The following is a 14366-nucleotide window of genomic DNA, read 5'->3' as shown; positions in this document are numbered from 1 at the left end:
TGTCTGTGAAGCATAAAGCTGCTGATGCAAGGGAAGTGGAGGTCCTGATAAACCTTGCTGCAGGGCCTCTTAAATATTCTACTTCTGCTTTAATTTTCCAGTGACAATACAGTATAAACAAGACTACAAGGTGGTGCACCAACCAGTAGTTCTATGGCTAGAATAGAACTATATAGACTATAAGGGTGCAACACGTAACTATTTTTCCCATAAATACTTTGTTTAGTTCATTGGCAGTCACATTTCATTTGGAGATTTTTCTGTGGACATACTTAGAGGAAGACAGTCATTTCTGGCCATGCTAATCTGGACTGCACTTCCTTGTGAAATCTTGATCAGTTTATATGAAGAGATGAAATCTAGACTGGACAGCTGCAACTCATTCCTGGCATACCCCTGGAATGACATCCAACCTTTGCAAATTAATCCAGAACACAGCAGCAATATTTATTTTCCAAGTTTTTCCTTATCACCCCATTGCTTTGTTCCCAACACTGACTTCCTGTAAGTGCTCGCATCAGATTTAAAACACTGATGCCTACATCAGATGACTACAAAACCAAAAATGAACCAGTCTCAACTACCCAAAGGCAGTTATTATACTCCGCTCTGCAACTTCCTCCCTTCAAGCCTTTAGCATGGCTCAACTGGACCCGCCATCCCTCAAGGTACAAGGAAGACATGCGTCAAGACTCTTCTCTATCCTGGCACCCAGGAGGTAGATGAATTTCCCCAGCGTGTTACCTTTTTTCATACATCACCCCATGTCCTTAGTCCCTGAAGTTGTTTAAATTTGAGCCAAGGTCAGCTACTGACCCTAATCTAGCTATCCGTTTTTCATCTCCTCATTATCTCATAGAAACTCACTTCAGTCTTTACTAATTCAGTTTTCACATGCCACCCACCAAACCTTGTAGAAATGTCTAGACATTAACCCAAAGCGTAAGACTATGTGTCTCATATTGATTGCCCACATTTATGTAAGCCATCTGTCTTATTCAACCCTAGCACATTTTTTAACAAGACAACGGTAGTGGTTTTATTTTTCAAGGTCCTGTTATGACCTTTGGCATGCTAACTTAAAATCTGTTCACAAACATAAACCTGTGTACTAATTTTACCTCTCTTCCACTGCCTCTTTGCATGTCACCATCTAAGCCACAGAAGTAGAGTTTTCTGATTAATGGTGGCATATATGTGGCAGCTCATCAACAGACTAGAGTCATTAATTCCCCCACTCTCGGGGACGTTTAAATAATGGAATATAAATGGAGAGACATTCCAATTTCCCTGGCTGGACACAGGAGAATACGAGTATGTGGTTTAGGTAACTCTACACACCTCGAAGGGCTCTTTAGAAGAGATGTCACATAAAAGAACAGAGGTGGCTCAGAGAAGCTTCAGCTGTAATTAAAGGTTTTCATACCTGTCCTGAAAAGAGTCATGGGACATCTTTGACATTCTTGAGCCCTCAATAGGAAGGTAGAGCAGGTGAAAATTATTATTATTATTATTATTATTATTATTATTATTATTATTGCTTCCTCCACCATGGAATTCACAAACAGACAATTTTAATATTATAGATTATTAATCTAGCATAAAAACACAAACTATATAAAAGGTCTGCTGGTAATTTTTCAGAAGTAAATACAATCACCTTACTAAATAATAATCTTGGAATTATTCTGAAATATTTTCATCCTATCTAAAAAAAAACAGTCTAAAGTCATTAATGATCTAGCCCTTTAATTTGTTACTCTCAGCCTAGCTAGCAGAGCATTTCTTGTCAAATATCTATATTTTTGGGTTTAGGCATATAAAATGGGAAGGAAAAAATTAGCAGATGGCCTCAGGGGGAAAAAACCCAAAAAAGAGCAAACTGATTGGAGATGAATCCCACTGAGAGCTTTAAAAATAAACAGTAAACCTTAGTTTGAATCTCTAAATGAACTGAGAACCTTTGATGCGACTCTCGCACTGAAGTGATGTTACATATAGAAGCAGTCAGGACTTGTGTATCCACATGGACTTAGAATAATAAATGCTATTCAAGCAGTAATGATAATAAATTAAAGCCTGAATTTAACAAAATTAGACCAAATCAAATTATTTCAGTGTGGCTTTACTTTAATGTACTTACGACAATTACTGAACATCTTTAGTTATCCCTGATCAATCACCAATGTTTCTGTCATGTTAATATTTTCCAATATAAGAATATAGAAGCATGATAGGCCCAAAAATGGAACCCTGAGAATAGAAATATGTCTTTTATATTGTTTATGGACCAGCTTTTTGCAAAATAATCATCAACCTTGTGAGAAACCTTGATAGAGTAACCACCTGGAGTTTTAAATCCATGCCTTCGTGTCACTTTATTACTGTGAATAAAATTTTGGCATTTTGAATCAGGAAGATTAAGAAAATTTAGGCTGCCTCATACCTTTATAGTGAACAGAAATGTCCCTTCTCACCATGAAATGAACCAAGCCAAGGAAAAATAGGTTATCTTATCTGTGGTGTGAAAAGCCAAGACTTCAATTCGAGGATCAGCATTGGCAAATTTATCGAAAAACCTTTCCATTCAGTAGAAACACGTAAAAGGTATAATTAGGCTTTTTTCCAGTGCCGGGGATTAAGACAGTGATTTACGGAAGCAGTGTGCCTGAATTTATCATACATGAGCTCATTTTTGCAGTACTGCTGTGAGGATTTACAAGTTATTATTCTGCAGTGGAGCATGACACAGCTGGAGACTCACTATTAGTCATGCACACGTTGGTGATTTATTCATACCTAACGTAGAAAATGAAAGAAAATAATGTTACTCTTTAAACAAATTTGTAAAATGTCAAATGGTAATAACCAGGCAATGAATTTCTTAAACAATATCAGCACATGAAAAGATCAAAAGTGCATATTAATGCAGCCTTCTTTTTCTGGGCATTTGAAAATCTTGACCCACCCTTACACCATAGAGATCGTGTAAGTCATAGGGGGAATTTTCCTTTTGCTAATTATACATACTTATAGATAGATAGATAGATTTAATAGATATAGATTTTAGAGATTTAATAAATATATTTTTTTCATTTTTAAATTATTTAAAATGACGTGATTAGGGGTTAGGGGCTGGATGACTACTAGTCAACTACTCAAGCAGTAATTCAAAAAAAAAAAGTTATTGAATAGCTGTATTTTCCAAAGATAAACCAAAAACTATTGCTATTTTTAGGCTGTTGTGCAGAAAAAAGGTTTGTGTATCAAACCTCCCTTCAGTTAGGAAAGTAAATAAATCAGTGTTCCATATTAGACGCACCATTTGTTAAAAGGTACTCGTCTGCACAAGCTGGCAGCTCAGCTGAAATTGTTGTTTCTGAAACTGAGATTGCACAGCATGGAAGCTCATGTCCATCAACAGAGCCCTCCGTGTAGCTTAATGAGCGGCCTTCTTTGGATGGAGGATACAATGTATACAGCATTTGGAATATTTTTCTGCCATGTTTGACTCCGGCCTCAGTAGCATCTGATAAGAGGCTATGCCTCGTTGAGCTAGCATGTGCTTCTGATCAGACGGGGATCAGATTGGGATCAGATTCTAAACGGATGTGCAACCCGCGGCTCTGAAAGTGCTCTTTCACACAGCACTGGTCACGATGGAATTCAGTCTGCCACAGGGCAAGGATTTTATTCAAATTTTATGTAGATTTAAAGGGTAGGAATTCCTTCCTGAATGGGCATCGGGGAAAAATTTGTGTACACAAAATGGCCCACACAGGGGTGAGATTAAAAATCTGTTGGGATTATATAATTGCCTACTTTGTTTCAGACTAACAAAGTACATTTAGCTGCATTCTCTACCGGTTTCCTAACAGTTTTTTTCCACCAGCCTGTCTTGTCGACATCCCCACATCTTGCCCACAGCTATCTGACATACAAGTCCCTGTGAATGAGTTATATATAGAAACACTAGTGTATTGAAATGATGCATTAATTTAAACCTGAGATTTGCAGCTGCACAACTGTCAGAGCTACTGTTAGAGAAAATTCTGGATACTCAACACACAATACATTCTGATCAATTAAAACTGAGAATCCAAAAGCTCTCTGGTATCATTTTTAATGAGGCAATACTCAACAAGAAAAAAATCACACTTATAATTGCATCTAGACTTTTTGCCTTTTGCCCCCATTTCAATGCAGATGCAGGGGTTTTTTGTTGTTACTGATGTATAAAAAGATTGGGTTTGAATATAGGATCAGAGGGTCAGTAGTGCAGGCTATGATCAAACTCACAACTGACTGAAATATCAAAGACCAGATAGACTCACAGTGGAAGGAAACAAAGAGTGGAAGAGTTGAACACGGCGTATAGGAAATGGACGAGGATCAGACTGTAACGAAAACATGGCAAGACTTCGCAAAATGTAATAATAATAATACGGAGAGAGTGTTCATGGAGGGATTTCCCCACTTAACGGACATTTCATCAATTTATCAACTAATGTAAATTACAGTAGATAACTCAGTTAGCACACCAATGTTGGGCCATTGTTGGATGTTTAGACTTACAGTCACCTTTAAATCCACCTTGCCAACATTGGTACAACATTCTATACAGCAGGCCAACACTGCCACTCAAAACAGATGTTGGTGCGTCCAATGTCAATTTGCTACCTAGGAATGGATCACGTTAACATGACTGTAGATTTCAGGAGCAGAGTTTACCCAGATGTCATTTAGTTACTTATTGCTGATTGGTTGCAAGTTTAGATTCAAACTGAGTGTACATTATAATTAACTTTTAATGATCTACTCAAATAAAGTAGACCATGTTGAGAAGCATGGTCACGGTCTGACAGTTCCACCCCACACCACCAGAGGGCCCCGTCACCAGAACCCTAGGCTACTTCCTGGTCACCTGAACACTCACCTGATGCTCATTACTTCTTCATTTCCCCAGTTTTTATGTACCCTTCAGTTTCCAAGCACACTGGATGTGTGAAATAACTAGAATTTGGAATAAAATGGTTCTCCAAATCTCTAAAACTATACCACAAAATCTCTTTTTTACAAGCAATTGATCATGTGATTCTTTAGTTTGTGTCACTGATACCCTTTAATTAGAGGAACGATTTGGGTTTGTGGAACAAATCCATAAACCCAAACCCACAAACCTGTTTTCCAGGTTTTTTTTTTAAAGAGCAAGAGGCGAGTTCATGCGTTATTCATAGCGCTAAGGGCCAGCTGTTCCTCTGAAGCCTCTTCTGAATCAGTCTCAAGGTGCCCGACCCTTTTCTCCTCTGCATGGGGTCATCATTTTAATTTGGATGGAGAAGGAAGGAGGAGGAAAAGAACCACTTCAGGTCTCCATGAAGAGAACAGACGGCTGTGACAGCATGATGATAATCAAGGTAACAAGGTAGGTCAAGTTTTTTTTTGGTTTCATTCGAATTATTATGTGTAGTCTTGGCTGCTTTCTACCTTGCAGACTTTTAAAGAGATCTAAAATAGTTAGAAATGCCATTTTGCATGCTTAATGATAATTGCATCCTCATTTTACGACTCGTCAAACGTAATTGTATTGACACTGACATTTAAATGCAGTTCACTGCTCAAAAGTCATGCATAAACAGCACTGATATGGTGTGTGTCCTGATGTGTTTGGTTCAGACTCACATGATAAATGGCCTGATTGTTCTGGTCGTATGCTAATGTGTAGTCCATGTTGCATGCTAATATGTGCTACTTGCATAAAACCATGCACTGTTGCTCACTGTTTTCCTTCCTCGAGTTAATGACATTGTTTGTTGGGGTGCAAATTTCACATTTTGCATGCTAGTAGGTCTTAGCAAGACAGACTGGCTGTTCCACAATATTAAACATAACCATAAACTGGTTAGATGTATGATGTTCTTATTTAATTAGTAAAAATAAATAAATAAATGTGAGTAAGGTGTTCTGGTATAAGAGTTATAAAACTCCTCAAAAATGGCATGTAGATAAACAATTCCTAAAGAAAAAAAAATGGACTCAATAGCCTTTATTGAATTTATTAAATTAAATTGCGTATCTGCACCTAAAGATAGCCAGAATTTCAAGTAATTTCTTTATTTACTGCTGGTTTGGCACTTTTCTTAAAAATAGAAGCCACCACATAATGTTTTTTTTTTTTTTTTTTTGCATTATGTATAAAATAAAAATCCATCTGATAGTCCTGATAGGAACTTCATCGGCTCCGATTGGCTTCATGTTTGTGAAAAATGGTTTACCCGTGTTATAGGTACTTCTCTACGTTTGGTTCACATAAATATGGCATGTGCATACCCCTATAATTTTTTTTTTTTTCTCCAGTCCCCCTGATTCACTAATATGCAGTATGCTTAGAGGTGGGACTGTTTCAGCAAACTGTAACAGATGGTGTTCTGTGTAATGGACCATCAATTTAGTGGTTGTGCAGCTTGTTTAATGCCTGTTCTTTTAGAAAGGTTGGCTTTAGAAAGCGCAGGGGAGTCACTGAGCAAGTTAGTGTTGTCTGTGTGTAATTTTTGGTGTTTTGTTTCTTCGATAGTATTTGTTTTTTTAGGCATCAGGCTTGTAGAATCACTATAGTAGAATATTTGTGATGCAGACAATTTTGCACTGTAAACGTGAGATATTTGGTCCATTCATTTTACTTCTTTTATCTTATTTGGCGCCTGGATCCTTGGAGGACTTAAATTGGGGAGAGTTGCGATAGAAAGGGCACTTGGTGTTTTAATTATTATAAAAAATTATAAATATTATGGGGGTGAATACTTGTGTATGCAAGGTACCATACAGTAAAACATAATTTAAAGCTAAGAGTTTGTGCTTTCGGCTATGTAGAAATGTGTTGCAGCGTGAAATACTCTGAGGTTGTACAGAAAATACATCAAATAGGTTTCACACATGAGGTTCCAAAAGCAAGTCTCCAATCATAGGGAGGTCAGAATTCAAGAATCCCTCCAGAAAGTGTTAACCAAGATGAACATAAATCCCACCAGAGGTTTAACGCATTAGCGCACTGGAACGCAAAATCTCTGGCTAGAAATGAAATCCAGTCTACTTTTAATCCTCATTGCAGCACAAGTGTTTGGCCATTTTGTTCTAGCTGTCTATTAATATTGATGGAATGAGCTGCCCAGAAAAAGAACCTGACGGCACCTGAAGCATCAAGCTCAGTCTGTTTTTTTGTCTGTCCGTGAGGAAAATAATGCAACTTTTGAGTTTACAGTTTGTACTGTGCCTTTATTTCTCATTCCTCCATCACTATCCATTATTCATGCTTTCAGTTTCCTCCAGCACTCGCAAACATGTTTGACAAGAGCCGTATATATACACATCAGATACAGCAATAATTTATCATTTTGTCAGGAGTACAGGATGGAGGTAGGGTGATTATAATGCCAGATTGACAGGAACAATGTTTTAGAATGCAAGCGTATTATACAAGGCGTACAGATTTAAATAAATAAAGCAATTTCTGCATCATATGATGTAATCCTGTAATGAGTTTCCATGCTTAACATGGCCTGGAATGTAATCTCTGCACTGGTACAGTTGTCCAAAGTCGGCACATACGTGGCTAATTTAAATTTTGATGCACGTTATGTGACTTCCTCACTTCCTGCCTCCAGGTTCATTTGTCCTGATTGTGTACCGACTTTAGTTAACCCTGCTGCTCTTTTAGTCGTTCATCAAATTGGATTATCATGTAAGCAAGAGAGCCGTTCTAAAACACTTTGCTTACTATATGAAAAATAGTGACCAATCAGCACCAAATCTTTATATTTATATTGAATTTATGAGTTAATTTTAAGATATTTGGTGTTACTAGGTCCCTACATTAAGCTGTGTCCTTATAATAGGTTTTGATAGAGCCTAAAATGCTTATACTGTTTATAATGTGTGGGAGAAATTTGGTGTTTCTACTTCACTGTTAACACATTATGCCTTACAATGGGCTTCTATAGAGCTGAAAAAAGCTTAACATGTATTTTACTGTGTTCTGTTTCAATTACTAATTTGTCATTTGGTCAGTAAATAGTATTGATGACTAGGTAAGTGTGTGAGACATTTGGTATCACTTAGACATTGTTTTGGTACTTTAAGCCCATGGTTCTCAAGGTAGGGCTTGGGGATCCTCAGAGGTCCTTATTTTATGAATTATTATAGTTATTAGCCTATTTGACTGGTCACTTTGAATGGGTTTAATCCAAACCTCAATAACTCAAAACCTAGTAAACCTCGAAATAATGTATATTTGAATCTAATTTTATAATGGATTGTGTTTATAAAATAAATCTTTTACTCTAGGCTTCTGTGGATATTATTATTAACATTTAAAGGAACCCCTGCTTTATGCCACATTGATCTTTTCTGATGTTAAGCATTTTAGAATGTCCTGTTTTTAACGATGATATGGAAAAGGTTCCACTGGCTAATAATGATTCATAGAATGCTTTATTTATCTGGTATTAATAACAGATGTGAGACGACATGGGCTACTGAGGCTGAGTTATGAAGGACACAAAATTTAAAAAACAACATAAAACCACGTAGTTAAAATTAAGCCAAAACTGCAGCCGGGTTTATTGTTTGCCCATGGCCGTGGGCTTCAGACTGAATGCTGAGGTTTCCGTGGTGTTTAAAGATGACTGATGCGATAGGATATCTGTCTCAATTTAGCTCTTTTTATGGCCCTTCCCACAGCAGGGTCCTCAGAGGAGATTCTCTCTCCCCGACCTAATAATTCTATAGAACCATTACGCTAATGGAGATTATTATCTTCCTGTGCCTTTCCTTTTGAAAAAGAGCTCTATTAACTGTCAAAATGTGACGAGACGATCAAGACCACAAAAAAAAAAAAAAAAAAAACAATAAAAGCCCCCCAGTCCATTACTAATATTTTGCTGCCACTGTCCGATGCTATCAGGTTAGTGCTGTCAGATACTAGCTGTGCTGTGACCTTTCCGTGCTTCCAGTCATGATGATAAAGAATGGTTCACAGGATGCTTTTATCACTATGAAAGAGGAGAAGAAACAGCGAAATTGTCAATATCTTCTACAGAAGCCACTTTCAGCTATTCACTGTGAGGCGTTTTATCAGTAAGCAAGTCTTAGATGCTTTTATTTTCTTCACAGTTCATTCGGAGAGAAGTTTAAGAAGAGCGGCTTCTATAAATTCTTCCTGTTCCTGTTTCCTTCTTGTAGCTGGTAGATGAAAAGCACACAGGCTGAACAGCAAAGCTGCAAGATATATAATCTAGAAACATCTGAATGGGGAAAGTGCAAACTAGACATTACGTTTTGTCTAATGTGGTACAAACTTGGGAGGTCAAGAGCCCTTCAAAGTTTAATTATTTCCTTAGCCATGTTCTTTAATACCACTAAAAGCAAACACAAATCAAGTAACCAAATATAACTGCAAGCTTATCTTTGGGGTCCAAGCATCCTTGATAAAAAGCTTCCCCAGTGCAATGTTGAATAGAAAAATAAAGAATCCAAAGATGAACTATCCAGGATTTGTGATGGTTGCTCAGTGGTAACCCTGCCGATGGCGGCCATTCTTTTTAAGCACTCCAGTCATCATTAGAAATCCATTTATATATTAGCATAACGAAGCAGTACACCAAATTTCAGCTCAAGTGCACTCACTGTTACTGAGAAAGAGCCGGTTGAACTTAACTCCCTCTGAGTGACTAACCTCTGCCCCAACCTCTGCAGACATCTTCATTATCTTTTCTTGGATATGCCATTCAAGTTTCATGTGAATCCCTGCAATCAGAATCCATCCCGTCCCTGTTAGGATTGAGTGGCATACTGTTTTTGATCAGGTTTTTTGTTCATTATTGAGTTTCAAGGTCTACTGAGTAATTTGACACCAACTTTATGAAGAGATGGCAGAACTCCTAGAACAAGTTGTGCAAATTGCCTCAAAATCCTAGTGATAGGGGCTAAATGGTTCTGAAGGGTTTTTTTGTTTGGCAGAAGTAATCAAGTTATCAGGCAAAAAAAGTTCATAGTATGACTTGTTCATAACATATAGGCCAAAATGTAAAGCGCAGTGCTACAGCGCCACCACTGGGCTGAGCGGGCTCATCTTGTTTACCTGAGTAGTGGGAGGGAGTATATATAGGAGGGAGTTTCATATATCTATTCGTTTTAGTGCAGAAGAAAAAGAAGAACCATCCTACCAAAAACAATAGGGTTCTAGCACCTTAGTGCTTGGACCCTTAAAAAATCCTAATACAAACAAAGAAAAGAAGAAAAATCCTAATGAAAACAAGCCCCTAGGAATTCCGGCAAACACAATAGGCCTCCAGTATCTTTGGTGCTTGGACTCCTAACTAGCTGACGATGCTAAAATTCCAAGAGCTTATCAGCACTGTAACTGCAACACATGTCCTTTGTAATAGAAATCATGACCTTTATTCATTTTAGACACCTAATGGAGCTATGTAGTGTAGTGACTCTCCTGTGCTGAGGTTAAACCGTTGTTAGCTAATTGTCTGGCTGTAGCCCAGTGCTTGCTAGCCAATATGGTATCAGCTGTTCCAAGGAGTATTGGGTGATGTTTGAACGTGATATTGGACATGACCATAGAGCTGACCTGCTTAAACCCCCCACACGCCGTCTGCTAATCCTCCTGTTAAGAGTTCAAAGTGTCAAAGCTTTCATTCCCTTTTATTGCTGTTGAACGTTGTATCTGGTTACAGTAAAGATCTTATTTCAGATTGAACTATGTGTGTTCTCTGATAAATAGCAGATGGCAGTGGCACATTTTAAGACAAAGAAATAAAATGGAATTTAAAAAGAAAATATGGGGTGAACGACGAGTAATGGCGAACAAAATAAAATCTGAATCTTAGAAATTATAAATAACCACGCGGGTCAGAGTGTCTGAATTCTGTAATTAAAATAGGTGTCTCTTTCTGGTGTCTTGAGAAATTGAATTCCGTTCACAGATTTGCAGGTTTATGTTAATGTGCTCGTTCTAATGTTATCGTTTCTCTAGGAACAACTTAAACATGACAGTGGTCTATTAATCAATGGATTAAAAAAGGGTCGTTATTTAAGTATTATGAATTGCGTATCATATTTGATATGGTGAAGTTTTTTGTAAGGATACGTTTATATAACGTTTATGGAAGTAGCTATGACTTTAAGATTTCTGACACGCCTTCATCTAAAGACTTTTTTTTTTTTTTTTGTAAGCAACATGACAAACTGTAGGCCAGTAATGTTTAAGAGCACACATCCTTGTTTGAGGTCATATGTAGCAAAAACCTCTTGCTCTCCACATTATTTTTACAATTTATTATAGGTAGGTAGATGTGTTAGAGAACCTTTTTTTTTTTTTTTTTTTTTTTTTTTTTTTTAAACGAATGAAAGGATTCATTGACTCATGATGACCCATTCAACAAGAAAGGATGGAATTCTGTTCACGAACTAAAGGAGTCACTGGCTCTGACATCTGTACATTCATTCAATTCAAAACACATTCGAGGTAGTCAGGGTAAGATGGAATTTAAGTGAAATGAAAGTTCTCCTAGAACATGACAGACTGATATATACACCCTTTTCTGTATAGCTATTCGCTCGTGCCAATCTTGGGTCCCTATGTGGAATAGCTCAGGCCATAGCAGTGTCCGATACAGCATCTTTCACCTTCGTGATTCACCTTCAGTATCTGCTTTATCCTTGTCCGAATGGTGGTGGTGGATCCAGAGCATATCCTAGGAATACTGGGCCCGAGGCGGGAATACACAGTGGATGGGCCGGTAGTCTATCACACACGCATTCACACACTTGTTCACACTTGTGGGTCATTTAGAATCACCAATCATTGGAGGAACCCGGAGAACCTGAGTCCAGAAGAGAGTGATGATTTCATTTGCAACCATGATCGTTACTCTTTTAGGTCATTTTTTGAGAGCTTAGAAAGTCACTGAGCTCTGGTCTGAAACGGATGAGTCATTGTTCTGTATCTACATTAGACTGAAAAACCCTAAACAGCTCCCCTGTACGTACCGTCATTAATTTAGGCTAGGCAAGCTGCATTGATTACCGTAAATGTGTTTCGATGATTTAAAACATAGCCAGTGGGGCAGATTTATTTAGGCCGTTTACAGCTGTAATGAGGAACTTAAACTATTACACCGAAGGGCTTTTTGTTCAAGTGGCAAAATCCAGCTTTCTACAACCCAATCAGGAAAAACAGAAGGTAATTATTATGCTGGTTCTGCCAGGGAAAAGTGAGATGATGGAGTGTGTTGCTGAATATTAAGCTCTTCTGCATCAAATTTCACTGGCAACATCTAGTTTTCTATAGAAGAACCTAAATTAAGTTGTTTTACTTCAGAAACACAGACAATGACGGTAGGGTTAACCTGCAACTGGAGAGCAGCAAGAAAGGTCGAATGTAATTTGATCTATTTGGAGTGACAGGTTTGTTTAGTTCAAACATTTTTTTTTTTTTTTTTTTTAATTCCTTTCCCTCGTTCACTCTCTGTGTCTCTGTTGCTTTAGGATAGTATTATGCAACAGTGCATGAAGGATGTTTCAAATGGGTCAAACGTGTGTGTGTGTGTGTGTGTGTAACCTAGCATGAATAGCAATCTGACAGCGGATGCACGTGGCTAGAACTCTAATTTACCAGTTGAAATATTTTGGTATCTATCTGAATAGGTTTGTTGTAGGTGTGTGTGACAGGAGCTGCATAGCCTACTCAAACACTAGAGTGCATTTCAAAACAACTTCTTCCTAATATGGTGTAATATGATGCACGGATTTAATCTTTTTTGCACATTTATTGCACCAATTTATTTATTCACGTAAACTAAAGTGTGGTTTGAAGCATTCTTCGATGCACTCATAAACTAGCCTAAAAGTATCAATGTCCTGAATCAGTATTTTCTAATTGATTTATTATTTGAATTACTGGTCGACAAGGAAAAATTAATAGTTCCGCACGCCCTACTGTGTGGCAGACATGAAACCCCACGTGACCAGGAAACATACAATATTTAAACATGAATACTTTTACTGCATTCGTGTCATATGGGAGTAGCATTTCCACATACCACAAAAAATTGTTAGCATAAAAATTAAGTGGGAATTCAAGTAGTGGCAACTAGCTACATGAATATGCTGGGAGTCTTAAAAAAGAAATTAACTTCATATTCAAGGGTAAACTAAATTACAAATGCTAGATAATGATAGATGTCCACCCTCATTCATGCACATGACCATCCTCAGGCCACGCATGGTTATTTCAGAATAATGTTCAATATTTTCTTATTGTGATCAATAGCTTTTAAATGTCTCATTTTCTCTTAGCGTGGAACATGAAAATATGATTAGTAGGAAGAAATGGTGTACCAGTTGAAGAAGAAATAGTGAGTAAAGCTTCTTAACTTCTCTGGTATGCTATTTATGGTGTGTGTGTGTGTGCGTGTGTGTGTGTGTGCGCGCACTTATACCGTATCTTCCAGCAATGATCAGATGAATCAAGATGAGCTGAGGAACATGACCTTATACATTTCCAATTGCAAATGTCTGTGCTATTTCTTGCCGAGTAGCAGTGCCTCGTTATTAACATTTACTCAGGTATTAAAGTCACATTCATGTAATTTATACCATGGTGCTGTTGAATTCTCGATTCTGATTGGTCAGAAGGCGTTTATTGACTTTCTGTAACAGAAGCCTTCACAGTAGGATTTGCTGCAAATCGCAGGTTTCTATTAATCCACTTGGTCTATTTCTATAGGCTTGAAGCAAACATATTCTCATTCATTGTAAAAACCGAGGAAAAAGCAGAGGACTCCCAGGATGAATATATGCTTGGGGCAGATAAAGCAGACAAACATAGATTGACAATTTTTTATTTTCCACTTTCAGGTATATTCAAGTATTTTATTCTAGGAACTAGGAAATGGACACAGTTTAGAGGATATGCAAAGACACACTAACAAAAGGCAAGAGCTATGATCAAGCAGCGTGACTATGATCACGAGTGGACCTGTCTAGCAAATCAGGAAGTCCTACTTATGTAGATACTAGCAGCTTTGGCTTTGGCTTTTACAGTTTGGGCCTGTCATCATGTTTCTTTATTCCACTTTCATATATGCAACATAACAGCCTGTTGTAAACAAAACATTAGCGGCACTTCGGGAATCTTCCCGAACCTCCAGGTTATCACTGTGACATTGAACCAACTAAAATGTTCATCAAAAAGTGGACTGTTCCCATCCCTAGTGTTTGCAGTGTGAGGAATTGAGTGCAGAAGTCAAATGACCAATACTGCAGTAACACCAGCCCTCAACAACAGCGGCCCACTA

The 14366-nt window shown here is 37.7% G+C and overlaps 1 long non-coding RNA gene across 1 annotated transcript in view; it reads left to right on the top strand.

The window, feature by feature from the left end:
* Positions 1 to 1600: 1600 nt before the first annotated feature.
* The window catches only part of LOC128317337 (uncharacterized), a 91408-nt gene continuing 78642 nt past the window's right edge, over positions 1601 to 14366 (top strand). Inside the window, exon 1 of the long non-coding RNA XR_008300856.1 lies at positions 1601 to 5425. This is a non-coding gene — a long non-coding RNA (uncharacterized LOC128317337). The remainder of the gene's footprint in view (positions 5426 to 14366) is intronic.

This window comes from Pangasianodon hypophthalmus, chromosome 24 (genome assembly GCF_027358585.1).
Source record: "Pangasianodon hypophthalmus isolate fPanHyp1 chromosome 24, fPanHyp1.pri, whole genome shotgun sequence".
Lineage (NCBI taxonomy): Eukaryota > Metazoa > Chordata > Actinopteri > Siluriformes > Pangasiidae > Pangasianodon > Pangasianodon hypophthalmus.
The sequence above is the reverse complement of the archived record's forward strand: the minus strand, read 5'-3'. Positions and strand labels throughout refer to the sequence as shown.